At 40.7% G+C, this 14060-nt stretch overlaps 1 long non-coding RNA gene across 1 annotated transcript; it reads right to left on the bottom strand.

The window, feature by feature from the left end:
* Positions 1-354: 354 nt before the first annotated feature.
* Positions 355-12692, bottom strand: LOC113748038 (uncharacterized). The gene is made up of 3 exons (XR_003464079.1): positions 12578-12692; positions 10773-10854; positions 355-462 (listed from the first exon to the last, which is right to left on the bottom strand). It is a non-coding gene; the product is annotated as an uncharacterized LOC113748038 (long non-coding RNA).
* Between the last annotated feature and the right edge of the window lie 1368 nt (positions 12693-14060).

Below are 14060 nucleotides of genomic sequence, written 5' to 3'. Positions count from 1 at the left end.
AAGTGATGGACTGCACAAATAATTTTAAGGATACCCTGTTAAGAATAAATCTTCATAAAGAACTGAGACTGAGACTTTGAAGACAGTCATTGCACTGAAGACAAATACACAGAGGCAAGAAGGTGCTTGTTATAGATATTTGAACTAATCTACCCCTCTTCCTTTTCTTCCACCTCCAATCATGTGCAATCTTCCATGTCTCTTTTTAGGTTGCTCCACTGTCATCGTGCAATATGGGGCCTTTGAGGGACCCTCTTGATTGTATTGGTGTGTGTGTTTTGTATGAGTGTGTAATCAACTCTACCTTATTGTGTGGTTAGCAAACACAAACAGAGAAAATACCATAAACAACTCACCCTCCCTTGGATCGCCACGGTTTATGTTTTCAGCTTCAGCGGGGATGGCACAGTCTTTCATGAGGGTGGCACAAATTAACCTCAGAGTTTGAGTCAGGCAAAGTTCCTGAGAAAGAAAAAAGAGATTTCTCCTAAATAATCATTTTAATAGTGTACATTATACACAAACATGTGGCTTGACTCCAGATATGTTCTGATTTTTTCCTGTAGGTGAGCTGTCAATTACAGAACCTTACTTGAGGCCAGAATATTGATAGCACAGGAATAAGAGTAGTTTTCTGCTTGCACAGCAGTAGATCAGTCGATACTGTCACTCGGCTGCTTTTTAGCTTGTCCTCATGTCTGATTAGACTGTTAAGAGCCTGTGCAAGTAAAGCTGGAGTGAGTGAGCCCCTTCTACTTAAAACACAGCGGCCATAGTGCTTTCCTCCGACTCTCAACTTTCTTTCTTGCTTACAACTTGTGCGAGTCTTGGTGTAAAGTTGCCCTGGAATTGCTGCATTTTGAAAAGTGTTTTAGTTAGTGTTCACACTATATGGAGAAATGCTAATGGCTCTGCAGACTCTGGATAAATAAAACTGGGTACTTCGGTCTGAGTGCTTGAATAGTCTTAGAAAGGCTTTTTGCTCTTTTCTGTGTCTTTATAGCATTGTATATGGTTTTGAATTAACTGCTGGCAACTTGGCAGTAAAAGTTTGGAGATGAAGCCATACAGAGAACGTGGGACAAAGGCCATGAAGATCAGCAGAGCGAATCTGCCTGAGTGCCCTGCACTGTCAAACTAGCACCTTGGAGCATTCAGTGCATTTGTAGCATGTGAGATGATTGCATTCAGAGGTTTTTATCAACATTGTCTCAGTGGAAGTAAGACAGAGAGCGCCACAGAGAGAGAGATTGGGGCGGTCGCTGGGGTCTGTAACAATCTTCATCTGATTTGTTTTTCCTCCTTGCTGCCTCTTCTATCTTTCTCGTTGTACCTTTTCTGTCTGAGTGGAAATGTGAGCAGACTCACATCACGGGGTTGCTAGGCAACGTTGGCTGTGTGCGAGCATGTAACATTGGGTTTTTTGGTCCTGTTTAGGTTGAGCTTCTTCCTATCTCCTTCCTGTTGGTCCTCCACCTTCCTCTCATCCTCCCGATCCATTGCCTTCTCTTCTCTCTTCCCTTATCCCTTCTTTTACCCCATTTCTTTCCCCTACTCTCTGTCTATGTGACTGCACAGTAGAGATTTCTGTGCCTGGGAGATGTGCAGTGCTTCTAGCCAGCAGGAGCAGCAGCAGCAGCCGTGAGCATTTATCAAAGCCGTGCTCCGTAATGACCACTCAGCAGTGGGGAAATTGAGCTGACCCTGAGGCCAAGCTGTTAGAGGGGACTGGTGGGAAGGCCAGCAGGGTCAGGCCATCCTTGTCCCACCCACTTAGTGGGCATTTAGCGCTGAACCATTAGTTTACTGTTTGGAGGCCTCACAGCTATCCCTTGCACAGTACACACACATGCACACGTACACACTTGTACTCATACACAATGTGGACAACAGCCCCTCCGCCTAATCTTCAGCACTTCAATGTTTACCTGACACAAGTTGTAAAAGGAAAAGAGTCAAAGAAACCGAGGGGGTAAACTTTGTTGGTTGCCAGTAAATGCTTAGACTTGGCGCTATCAGGAACTATTTCTCTGTTGGTGTACTGAAAGCAGGTCAAGACAATATGGGCAAAGTAAATGTGGCTTAATTTTACATTTTTTTTGGATTTGTATTCAATCCCAGTGAGAAAAAATAAACTGGGATTCAAGACTGTGATTCAAATTTAAGCCGATGCTACATTGCGTGCACTGTGTGTTTGGTTGCCCAACAAGATGATTCAACATGAAATATGAATGATGAAGTTCAGTGTGTGACGTACTTCCCAACTTTTTCACTGGCTAATTACAATCAGACTCTTTAGTCACACCACCACCGCAGCATTACTTTGTCTCGTGTACAGTAAACACAGTTTTGTTCACACACAATCAGACACAACAGTGCACATATGTTCAGAGGTAATGTCCAATCAGTCAGTCCTCGTAGAACAGTCTTTAGATCTGTGACACATATTCTTGCCTGACAATTATAGTTTAAAGTCTGTTTGAGAAATGAAGTGTTTGAGATATAATTTTGCGGTTGATATACATTTCAAAAAAATGATGTTCGTTCATCCTTTCTAAAGCAAAGGGTGATCTTCTGTGGTATCTCATTTGACCTTTGTTTGTCTCTTCTCAGACATTGTGGAGACATGACAATTGCCAGAGCGTGTTAATGCCGGGAAGCTGCATTGAGACAGATCACTGGCTCTAGTTAGCATTATTTAACTCAGCTATGTCTTCAGGCGCTTGCTGACAACAGTCCAGGGGCCGCCACGGGGCAAAAATCGCAGGGGAGCCGCACACACAGACAATCAATATGGACGCAGATGGGAAGAGAGGTGGGGGCAGGAGGAAAAAAAAAAGAGCTGGAATAGTCATTTTCGCTTGAGAGGCGCTCCCTTGAAAGCCATGAAATAAAAACCTGAACTTTAAAATTGATAAGGATTGATTTCGCTGACACGGGATCATAACATACACCCCTTCAGAGACTGGCAGCGTGAGGGCTTACAGATGCCTGACGCATAAAGGAGAATGGGGAGGACGTAAATCTGACTACAGCACAGCAATTAGCCTTTTACTGTGGAAAAGATATGGAGAATCTTTACTGTTTCATCAAATGGCATTAGGCACGCTCTGGGCCTGGAGGTTTCTCTGGGAAGACAAATGCTAGAATAAACTTGTTTGGACAGATGGATTGGATGGAATTCTTCACAAAGTTCACTATTTTCCTTCACAGATCCATATAGATCACTAGCAAATGGTTAGTTCATTATGTGGCTTCTATTAAATGTCACACAGTGTTTGAGCAATAAGTACAGAGACAAGCTCACCCTAAATGACATTTTCCACAATGTTTTCAAAGACAAAGTGTGCTGTCAGATACGTTTTGAATAAGTTGATCACAGTGTTTACTGGAAGTGCCGAAAAGTAGCTGGATTCACGGGGAGAAAAGCAGTTCACACAGAAGCTGTTTTCTCATTTAATCAAAGTAGGGTCTCACTGTTTTAATGGCTATTCATTTGCAGGCCCCCTAATTATGTTATGAATCAGAAAACAACATTTTTTAATTGCGCTATCATGTATGGTTTAAAAAACAAATATCCGGGCCCCAGAATGCAAATTAATTACTATTCAAATGAGCAGCGTGCAGCGGAGAACATGATTAGGGTAAAGGAGATAGAACTTGGTGCTAATTCCTACTCAGATGAGTGATTGGGAGGAATGAACAGGGAGGTCTTGATCAAAGCTAACATTGTAAGCTAACATTGTACTGTATGCTGGTGAGCAGATGGTGAGCCATAAATCCTCACCCAGGCCCTGACACATATTAGCATTTAGTTAGCAGCCCACAGCTTGCCAGCCATTTAGGTAATATCTCCATCAGATCACTTTGGAAATGGTGATGGAGTGAGTTGGGGGGATTCTAATGCTTTCCACGACTGTATTGTGCTTAGTTAGACGGAAGTCTGGCTGTGCCATGAAGTGTTGCTGTTCGCAGCGGTGGGAGACCGCATGTGTTGACAAATACGCTCATCACTGCCCATTTAACTGCAGAACGCTTTCACAGGTACCAGCAACTTGTGTGGCAACATTATTTACTTTGAGTAAAAGCGCCGATGTACTCAACTCACAATGTCACAGGTTGGCAATAGCGTTCACATCCTGGTGAAATGCTCATTACATACATACATACAAACATGTATGTATTTTCAGTTTTTAAATCTAATTTGCAAGCTACCTAAACGGGTAATTTAGAGGCTGTAATGCCAATACACACATTTTGAACAGATACATACAATAAATGTGAAAAAGATGTGACCTGGCTGTTTAATTTATTCTAAATGAGATGGTCCCCATTTCAAACACAAAACAAAACACTTTTTTAAAATGAAATAATAACTGGAGCACCCACAACTCTGTTGTGTAATAATAATAATAATAATAATAATAATAATAGCTGATATGCCCGATTCATGTCAAACTTGTCTTTGTAAAAAAACAAAAAAACATGTGCAAGCTAAGATGTTGAACTCCTGACAGAGACCAACTGTTTCTTTCTTGCCTCACAAAGGTGACTGATTTAATGTTACACCCTGCCACCTGGATTTTAAAATTGTAATTCAGTTTGTAGTAATTAAAATTGTAATTAAACTTGAAGCCAAGAGGTGGGATCTTCTTTTGTTGTTGTTGTTGTTGTTGTTGTTGTTGTTGTTGTTGTTGTTGTTGTTGTTTAGTTTATTTTTTTGGTTACCAGTACATTTTAGGATGAGACGTCATAGATAAGGAGGGCAATTTATTTATGTTTAATTTAATTTATTTCAAAATTAAATTACTCATTTTGTTTATTATATTTCATGTTTATTAGTTTATTAATATTATTACTCTCTTACTTACTAAGATATTTTTATTAAAATATGAATGTCCACTTTTTTATGTTGAGTTTGGTCTGAAAAGGCATAATGTTTTAATTGTTGTTTCCCCTGACCTGAAACATTTATTTACATGTCATAGTATTTGGATATCACCAGCTTCAGTCTCTTACCCCATCTGTTGATTTATGGTGACAGACTTCTGCTTTAGTTTATTCTTGGTTTATGAGTTTGGCATTTAAACTTGGGATTGCTCTATCTGATATAGAAACTAATAAAAAATATATTCATAGTTAACCACTGTTCACTACAACAGTAAAGAGCTGAAATATCATAAGATAATGACTGAGAGTGTGCACTGCAACACACACAGAAGAAATGCTGTAAACTCACTTAGTGACACTTAAACACTGACAGACAGAGTGAATGACTCCGCTGCTGCACGGATTGGGTTGCAGTATGTTAGCTGATAGTGAAAGGGCAGCAGTGAGAAAGAGCCAGACAAAAAGTGCAAGCTGTGTGTGTGTGTGTGTGTGTGTGTGTGTGTGTACACGAGTGTGCATGTGTGTAGGGTTAACTGTGGTTCAACTGCGAGGAACAGCTGAGAGAGCTCATATATGGCACAGAGGAACAAGCATGGTGACAGGCAACTTGACAACACAACCTGTTTTATGGTGACAAGTGGGTGGTTGTGTGTTTGTGTGTGTGTGTGTGTGTGTGTGAGAGAGAGAGTGTGACCGGGGGCAGAGGAAAGTGTGAGAAAGAAAGAGTGAAGAGTGTGCTAAAGAAAGGCAGGTGAGCAGCGAAGTGCTGCCCACCCAACATGTTCACACGCCCCCTTTAAGAATAGCAAAGAGTCTTGGTAAGCGATTTCTACACCAGGGGTGCTGATGGGGAGGATTGTGTAGCTATGTGTGTGTGTGTGTATGCGTGTTAGTGTGAGTTGGCGTATCTGAACTTAAGCGCAAAGACTGACTATCCTTCACCTGTCACCCAAAGTACCAACAGGAAAGGATCTAAGAAAGATCACAAGCTGTTTCCTGTTACCCAGGAGGTTTAGCACTGACGACAGCAGTCAAGGTGCAGTATACTTTACACAGGGTTGCAAAATAAGTATTTCCCTGGCTTTGTGTGTGGCTCCGCAGCTGTGCGTGTGTGTTTGTGTGTATTCTTGATGCATAAGCACGGGGTTCAAATCATCAAAGCACCTCGCCTCGGCTCAGTTTTCAGTGAGCAGCTAAAGGTTAGACTTATGTGTTGCTACTTACAGGAACACAGAGAGACTCCTTTACACCATATCATTACCACTACAGAACTTGCTTGTCAATCACACCAATCCAGTTAAGTGGGTCATTTCAAAAAGACACACACACACATCGTGCTTAATCGTGTTACTGAAGTGCAGTGGAAAGTATTTGAAGCTAGCACCCAAATACATTTTTTGCACGGTGCAGTAGTTTCCCAACCTCTCTATATTTTGTAATGTGCAAAAATATGCAGAATGTTTTAAGATCATTTTATATCATATTTTTATAACAAAGCTCATACTGTTCATCACCTCTATTCAAGCATGAGGCTCTGTTTGATTTTTGAAAAAACAAAGCTGACTTGACTTTCTGAATTAATTTTAGATCCTTTTTGTCACACCTGTTTTGTTGATCTTTATTCTTCTGAAATATAAATTACGTTTGATTAAATAATGCTTAAATAAATAAATAAAAACAATACAATGTTTGAAATTTAGATATTTATATATACAATTTGGATAATTAATTGGTTCAAACAGCTTCTCAATCATGAGGATTTGTTAGAATAATATTTCACTGATTATCCTTTGGCTAACCCATTTAAATAAACAAAAAATAAGTGTTGTAAAGTTTTTATCTACAGTATATCTCTAACATAACATGTTCTATATACTGCTGCTTGGTCAGGATGAGTCCTGCAGAAGTCCTTTCTTGGTTAAATAAAGTTGTAAATATTTTACCACCCAGCTATAAGAAATGAGCTCTTACTCTGCAGCCCACACTTGTGAAAAACAACTTGTAGTCTTGTTATGTGTGTTCTGACCAGAAATAGGCCTGTGACCCATCCCAGGGTCACAGGCCATAGTTTAAGAAACACTGACAGTTGGTGAGTTTAAGACCTTTTTAGCTCTTATTCATGTAGTGGGAGGGTTCACCGTGACATCAGTGACTGCTTCTGCTGTCCTGTGTATTCTCAATGATGAGGATTAATATTATTAATATGTCTATTATCTTGTCAGGAACTACTGTGCAAGTCCTTCATTGCAGTGCTCAGCCATAGATAATTAGCTTTCTTTCTGTTGTAATAACATTGCGCAAGCTCTGTATTGATTAAGCATTAATGCAATACTATTATGTATTTATTTGGACACTGGCCAAGCTGGTGAACTGGAATAAGGCAATTGTAAACAGCTAAAAAATAATTACCAGTTAGTCCCTGGTCAGTCCTTGGTCCGCTATTTATTTTAGGTAAATTATACAACATGCATTCTTATCACTGTTAACATTTCAAGCATGACTGAGATTTAAAAGTATCCTCTTAGGTTCTATTTTCAGGTTAGATCAAGAAGCACCCACTGCCACAACAACAAATCAAATGTCATATAAAATTATTATGATGATGTGAATCTAGTATTTAAATATTTATATTTTTCTTTCTCACTAATGTATTTAAACTATTTGGAAACGTGTTGTTCATCAAATAGTTTATTGAGAAGTCACTGCAAAGATAGAGTGACACTAAGACGTGCAGCAACTGCGGCGGACTGAATTCAAACCGACATCGTCGTGGTATGCGTCTCAGCATGCTGAGCCACCAGGACGCCAGATCTGGTCTTTGAAGCCATTGCGGGTTCCCTGAGGCAAGTAGCCGGGGGGGTATCAAATGTGTTAGAGCTGCCCCACTAATAAGATAAGTGGGCTAATGCTAGCACTAGAGGTTTGCCACTCATCTCAATCTGTCGTGTTTAACAGTCTCATAGGAATACCTCTCAAATTTAAATGCTGGACAGCTGTTGATGGAGTGGAGAAGTGGAGTGTGTGTGTGTGTGTTTCTGTCTGTCTGTGTGTGTGATAGGTGCAGAGCAGTGCGAGTATGTGTGTTTGGATATGTGTTGGTGGGGAGTGAGCATGGGTGGAAGCAATGTAAGACGCTGGCTAAGTCTTATGGAACATCAGTTGACACTAGAAAAATACAGCTGCCGATAAATCTCTGACAACAGCCACGGACTCAAGTTTCCCTCCATGATTTATCGGAGTTGTTGCTTTTAGACTTGCCATTTGGGAGCCACGATCTCTGTAGGTCATTTGTACAACTAACTTTAAAACTTTAATACTACACAAAGCACAAATGTAGGGAGAAGGAAACTTGGCCTTTCCAAAGATGAACCCAGCTGGATATCATTTATCTGTTCTTTCTCTTTTTTCCCCATCTGGAGCTCTTATGGCTTTCTCTCTAGAAATTGTCTCAAATAATCAGTGATTCAGTTTGGATGTTTATATTTAACCACTGATGCACCCAATAGTTGCTCTCAAAATGTCAAGTGTCTGTTTGAAAACTGGGCTTAATTGGAATATGTGTGTTTTAAGGTGAAAGCTATTACTCTCATTCAGTCTCTATTGATCTGCACTTGTAGCGCAGAGAAGTTCTGCACAATGTTTATTAGACTGAGAGGGACTTGTTGAGACACAACGCCTCTTCTCTTTAATAAACGTGATCATTTTAATAACAGAAAATCCTATCAGGTGTCTTGATGGTTCAGTGTGCTATTACACACTATGATGTGATATGTGTTTTAATCTGGCCTATGGGGATTGTTGCATATTAGCAAATGTCCCCATAAAGACAACTGTTCCAATGTTTTCCCTCAAGAAAAAAAACTGTTTAGACAATTCATTTTGAACATTTCAAAAATCCTCTGCTCACCTGACAACCCAACTGTGGCAAAGTTTCTGTGTTGAAAAAATTTGGTAATAGAAATTTCTAATACAGGCCTGGTATCCTGAACACGGTTCGCTTTCATTGCCCACATTTTGGCACCAAACTATATGTCAATGCATCATTACTCTAATTATATTCATGCTGTTCCATTACATCACTCGCCACACGACCGTCTTTATAGGCAAACAACAGGTGTTTGCAATAAAATAATAGGTGCGATCAACAACAAATTAAATCCAGATAATCCTGGTCCTATCTTTGATTATACATATTTAGATGTGTTAAGATTTAGCTATAATTTACACGGTACACTATGTTTGACAACAGTTTATTTTTCTCTTCATGTCCGATTTGATAGTATTTCAGTCATTTTAGATAGATATAGACGGGAGCTGCGGCCACAGGCTGCCACCTCGCACGCACCAACACATATCTATATCTATGATATCATGAATTACCATTCATTCATAAAAACATGTGACTGCAGCACTGAGGAAAAGTCATGGAATATTTTGTAATCAGCCTTCATCAAATGATGATTCATAAATAAAAAGTGCTGGCATAAATCACTGACCTAGCCTTTAGAGGGCACTGAATTTGATCTTAGCTTTCCCCACCCGAGTTTGTTTGCTAATGGCCGTGTGGACACCACACACTCTTAACACATTCAGATTCTCCCCATTGCCTCCTCGCCTCCCGCCTCTGCGCTGAGACAACCTGGAAACCACCGACCATGACCAAGGAAGCTGGCACTCCACAGTAAGCACCTCAATTACAAATGTTATCAATCCGAGGCAAAGAGAGAGCTTAGCACTTGTGTCTGTTTTTCTCATCAGCAGTGGTGGGCTGGCGGCTCGAGGACAGCAGAGAAGGGCTCAAGAGAGACAGGGACAGCAGTTTGCTCATGTGTGTGTTCTGGTGTGAGTGCGAGTGTACGTGTCTATCCCTTAAAACTTGACCCACCCCCCACGCCCTCCCTTAAATATCCTGTCGCCTTTGGTGTTTCTTTCTTGCAGTTCTTGAGTATCTTGACTCCATGCCCTCCGAAAAACCTTAAGAACCCAATCGTCTCAAATTCAGCCCACTGAAATAATTAAGGGGTTGCATGCCGCCAAAAATAAGGGTGTGTGTATTTTTGAAGTGGGGTGGGGACAAGTGTTTGGAGTCTCGGGATTCCAGGATGCCTCCGGCTGGGTTCAACTTGTTAGGAAAACTGGGTATTGCCTTACACTTCCGTTGACATGACTGCAGTATCAGTGGTGGTGGTGGGGGTGTGTTAGGTGTCAGCCACCTCTTGGCTGAACCCCCCCAAGGATGTGCATGTTTACGGAGGTGTTCTCACAAACATTTGCCTAGCGCAGCGCGACAGACAGGCCCCATGGGCATGAAGGTGTTTACAGTTATCTTATGCTTTGTACATCATCACGAGCACTGCTAAATACAGCGTATTACCTTTGACAATGATTCAAACAAATACAGCGGCCATTTTTTACTCATCATTAAACCTGTGCTCTTTAAAAATAGAAACGTGTCTGTTGTCCCTTTGGACGGAAAACACACACTTGTTGACATGTTGCTTCAGGCACCGGTGAGACGATGAAACACAATCTCAGAAACACAGCGGAGCTGTTTATAACACTATGAGACAGGATTCTACAACTCAAGAAGTTGTTGAAGTTATCAGAGCGACAATCATTTTTATGTTTATGCAATTGCCTTCCCATAGATCAGCTGCCATGCCAGAAACACCGCCGTCACCTTCGGAGTCTTTAACAGTCTTTTTTTAGAACTACTACTAATACCTCCTATAAACTACATGAATGTGGACAAAACATGTAAAAAATATAAATGATTTTGTGAACTGGATAAAGATCAAATACTATTTTGTTGTGGTATGTGTTAAAGGGATAGTTCAGGGTTGTGAAGAGGGGTTGTATGAGGTGATCAGTGTGTTACTTACAGTAGACAGCAGTCAGCACGTTTCCAGTTTGAATGTGGAGAAGCAGACAGAAGTCCCGGCGCTGAAGTAGAGCACTGCGCTGCTGTGGACAGGGTCAGCAGAAAATATGTTTTAGCTACATAAAACAAAAATCGATATCAGTTTAAGTGAAAGCTATAGTGAGCATATTGTCACCGCTTCACCACAGCACTGCTTTGCTCTAGTACCTAATAAAACCCCACTTCAAATAACTTGAACTGCACCTTCAAGAAATGATGGATACAAAAGAGAACACTGACATTTAGTTGCATTTAAATGGTTAGCAAACTAATTTAGGGATTGCATAAAATCTTGTGTTCAGTGAGTAAAGGCACAGGATGATGTCACGGTACAGTTTAATCACCTCCACTGTAATATAAAAAAAAGACGCCTGCACCTGACAAAGATGTACTAACTAAAACATATATACAGACATAATGAAACATGCAACACATAAGCCAGTATTCATGTTCACTACCAGATATGGACAGTGAACACACACACACACACACACACACACACACACACACACACAATTCATAAGCATGCAGACTGGGGAGCAGGCGTCCTTTTGTTGGAGGGAGAATGGGAAGTGTGAAGGACGTGACGAGGGAGATAAGTGTCCTCCAGGGCCCTGAGGTTACCCTAATGGTGTCATACATCACCCCTCACAAAGCCATGCAGAGCAAAGTTGTCAATGCATGAATGCTGCACTATTACTATCGGCCATTTTAATCATGGCACCTGTCACTGCGCTAATCAACACCATAACTTCACGCTGGAAATCACTCAGAAAAACTCTCTCATGCTCCTGTGTACCAGGAACTGTACACAACGCAGGCAGTAAGTTATGCAGAGGGGTCTGCTGGCTGCATGGCGGGCCGCCGTGCTGAGGGGTTGTGACTTTGTAGTGCATCATTGCCCTTGTTTAATGGAGGCTTGGCTTTTCCTAAGCAGTTGTTGTGACAATGCTAAATGCCGCTTTTATGAACGTGCTAAAAGGGTTTTCCCCTCCACTGTCAACACCCCCTCCCAACACACACAAACAGCTTGTCCACTGTGGACTACTGGACACACACACACATGCTGAAAAACAGTCTTTAGCACCCTCGCTCTCCACATTGACGCAGATGTTAAATACGCATCATCTTTCTCTACGTGTGTCCCATCAACACTATACTGGAGGATATCATGTTACTTGCTCCACAGAGGAAATTCTCTGAATAATTTTGCTGTGTCACGTCTAATTTCCAGGTACTTTGTATTTAACAGGTCATAGAATACTGGTATTGCCAGTCCCAGGTCCCATGATCACAGGTATCTCACAGGAGGTACAACAAACATGACTCATGATATTCTGAGGCAGTACAGTATACATGGATATCATAGCACTCAATCAGGTCTCCTTACAGTATTGAACATGCAAAGTTCAAATAACATAAACTTCTCTACATAAAAACATGAACCAAGAGTAAATAATACTGTAATATAATAAATATTATAACAGTGGATCTAGTTTCTAAGTATTTCAGTGTTAGCAGTAGCTGTTAAATGTTACTGATTTGTTTCGAACACAATGTTAACTAGTAAGAAGTTGCATGACTTGTAAGTTAACCTTAGTGACATAATGTTGACGCCTCGCCTGCTTTCCAACACGTTCATTTGCATATCGCACTGGTGTCGACATACGACGCAAGACCCATGGACTCAGGCTCAGCTACTGGCAACAGCTCAGGAACACTGTAATGTTGACAGGATTAATCCACACATTGCTTCAGCTGACTTACTTCGATGACTGTCACAAAAGTTAATGATGTGTCCCCTGTGCTCAAACTGTGGCTAAAGCTGCTACCACAGATGTCTGGTTTGTGGATATCCTTCTCGGCTACCGGTGACCTTGAATTTTTTTTGGCCGTTTAAAGATTTCTTTTTCAGAAACAATCTCTGTATTAGTCTGAATAGTAAACATTTTGACATGAAATAGTAGACAGGTGTCTCCAATGACACTAATTAAGGTTCAGTTCCATTTATTGTAGCAGAGTCTTTCCAGTGAGTCAGCATGCACCACAGCAGCTCCCTGACTCTGTCTGAGCTGAATGGAATGGAGCCTTAATTAGTGTCATTGGTAACACCTGTGTTTACCTGCTCTTCATGGCTGCTGTGAAAAAGTCTATTGACAGAGCAAGCCTTAACAGTTTTCATTGGGACATCACAAATCTAAATCCAAATATAGCAACCAAACAATTTGTTTTTGCGTAATAAAGTTTGCTCAATCAACATAGCATAACAAACTTAAACTAAACATAAGGGTACAATAAACACATGAGCATTAAATAAAACCACAGATTGATTAACTGCTACATAAGAAATCCGTACAACAGATAAAACAACAACACAATCATACAGTTTCAATTTTATTTAATGATAACAATAATTATAATTTATATAGCACCTTTCAAAAGAAGTGCTTCCCATAAAAACAAACAAATGAGAGAGAGAGTAAGAGACCTTAAAAGTAGACAGCCAGCCTAAAACAAAAGGCCAAAATAAAAAGAAATAAAACTCATTCAAATCATGGTTTGTTAACATATTCCACTTTGCTGGTGCCATAAATGAGATAAAAGTGATTTGAGTCTTAGCAGTAAGTTCCCAGGCTCTTGAAACCTTGTCAAAAATGGAAAGTGTTGTACGTCGTGATTGATGTCCTCCCCAGTGTGCCTCCTCCGATGGCATCATGTCAGCCGCCTCTGTGTATCTGCTTTCAGGCTGAAACACTGTGTAGATATGGGTCCCAAAATAAGACAGATATGTTGCTTGAGACCCAGCAAAGCAAGAGTTATGGGGGCAGCTGGAGGAGGGCTGGTAAAATATGGATGATTTCTAACTATAAAGATACTGATATCTCAATATGAGTGATGGAAACATTCATGGTGTTGGTTTCAGGATGGTTGGACTGCCCTGTTTGGGTAGCACTGGAAAGACACTGGGTCAGGTTGCAAACTATTAGCATTCCTCTGGATCGAGGCTGTAAGAGGGGCTGGGAAATGTCTGCGGTGCCTTTTGCACAGACAGGAGGGGGACCAATGTGAAGAAGGCCAGGGTGGAGAATAATGGAAGAAGTGAGAAGACACTGATGGTGGAGATATAAGATGGATAAATAATGGAGGAGGAGGAGGAGAGATAATAGGAAGAGGGACAAAAAACTGCTCCTACATCGTTACTAGCTTATGTCATGTATCATAATAAATAATCATTATCAAAAAATTGTGA

The sequence above is a fragment of the Larimichthys crocea genome, chromosome XVII, assembly GCF_000972845.2.
Source record: "Larimichthys crocea isolate SSNF chromosome XVII, L_crocea_2.0, whole genome shotgun sequence".
Taxonomy (NCBI): domain Eukaryota; kingdom Metazoa; phylum Chordata; class Actinopteri; family Sciaenidae; genus Larimichthys; species Larimichthys crocea.
The sequence above is the reverse complement of the archived record's forward strand: the minus strand, read 5'-3'. Positions and strand labels throughout refer to the sequence as shown.